General features: G+C 54.6%; 1 pseudogene; it reads left to right on the top strand.

The window, feature by feature from the left end:
* The first annotated feature begins 269 nt into the window (after nt 1-269).
* LOC106723682 lies at nt 270-1,529 on the top strand (annotated as a pseudogene).
* Nucleotides 1,530-1,831: the final 302 nt, after the last annotated feature.

The raw sequence follows: 1,831 nt of genomic DNA, 5'->3' as shown, positions 1-1,831 counted from the left end.
AATCCTGCACTGCACATAAACGGTTTAATATGCACTGAAATGTCCAGAAATGTGAATCAAGAGAAAATTGTACTTCATATATTCAGAACTTTACCAAGAACTTGACCAAAAATTTGGAAAATCATATCACTAATGATAGCAGTACACATATGTTTTAATTAAATTGCTAGTGTTACATGCCTGTATCAGTCTCACTGGCAGCTGTCACATTCACGCTGACTCTATGTATGAGCTCAACCTCTGATTACCTAATTACTTCATCTGGAGCAATGCTATTTGAAGTGCTGTTGAGCTACAAGGTAAGGAAATTGTGCCAGAAACCTTGCTTCCTTCACTAAGGAAGTGTGGCTGTGGAAGATGGCGTGTAGGTAAACTGCTGGTACTCGCCACCTCCCCAACCACATCAAAATTACAACAAAATACAGAACAACCATCACTCAGAACAGCTTGAAATCGGGCTGAATGGAAGTCCTAGACTAGAGAAGTAAAGAAGAAAGCACACCGACACTGCCGGATGCCCTTCTGCTGCTGCTTCTGTCAGGAGGGAAGGGGAGTCTCCACAGCATCACACTCACCTGCCACTGAGGACTGCACCCCTCACAGACACCAGGCCTTCCTGCGAGTGTGAGCCCAACGCAGACCCACTGAACGCTCGGATGGGGAAAGGAAAGGGAGGAAGCAAGGTGAGGGCAGGTGGCCCCTGTGCAGCCGCCCCTGCAGCATCGGAGCAGGAGATGCGGGGACAGGTGGAGCATCGCCTTTCGTGGGGAAATGGGTGAAAAGGGGCGGAGGGGGAAGGCTCCTGCATGGCGGAGGGGGATGCCGGGATGTCGAGCAGGACAACAACAACCGCTCTGAGGAGCATGAGGGCTGCGGGCAGACTCGGATATAGGCCGCCACTCGCCTGGGGGGTGTTTCCGCCGCTTTGGCTTCCCCGTGTGCAGCGGCTGAGAGTCCTGACCGTGATGCTGGCTTGGATGTGGATGGGGATGACATTCTGGAGGATGGAAGCCACACGGAGGCTGGCGTCATCCCCGCACGGGCGAGGAGCCTGGTGGAGCCGAGGAGAGAGGTGCCGTTCTAAATGGCGGCCCTCCCCGCACAGGCATCACACCCGAGTTCTCTGAGTGGGGCCAGCGATGAGATCCCTTCTACCAGCAACCGGGAGAGCAGCAAGCGGGAGCCATGCAGAAGACCTGCAAAAATGGCGACATGGAGAAATAACCGGAGATTCAGCTGTGACCACGTTGGAGGCCCTGAGGCTCCAGTGAGGGAGCTTGAACAGCAGCTATCAATCAGTGGGGCCACTACGAATGCTTCCTCTGCATGGACTCACATGGATGCTCCTGACGTGCACACAGGGCTGTCATGGGCACTTCGAGGAGCGCTGGCTGCGGACGCTGGGTGCCAAGAAGCTGTGCCCTCAGAGCAACACCATCACAGCGCCCGGAGACCTGCGGGAACCCACCTGTCTGCCGCCACCCCAGGCAGGCCTTGCCTTAAGCAGTCCTGCCTGCCCGCTTCTGTGATGTGACCCTACTCCTTGTACATACTTGCACACAGGTTCCCCATGTACATATATGCACACATGCACATGCGCACACACACAGGCCTCTGGAGCCAGAGTGGATGCTGAGGCCCAGGCCCTGCCAGGTTCCCGCCAGGATTAGGGGCCATACCTGCTTCAGGTCTGTTCCCAGGGTGGGTAGCAGGGTGAGGTTCCTGAGATCCAGCCCTCAGACCAACTTACAGACATGCAAACACCAGACTGAAGCACATGTAATATAGACGTGTGTTTACAATGTTGGATATAAATGGGGTAACTCCCCAC

Source organism: Myotis brandtii, unplaced genomic scaffold (assembly GCF_000412655.1).
Source record: "Myotis brandtii unplaced genomic scaffold, ASM41265v1 scaffold1152, whole genome shotgun sequence".
Classification (NCBI taxonomy): domain Eukaryota; kingdom Metazoa; phylum Chordata; class Mammalia; order Chiroptera; family Vespertilionidae; genus Myotis; species Myotis brandtii.
This window is presented reverse-complemented; position numbering and strand designations above follow the sequence as displayed.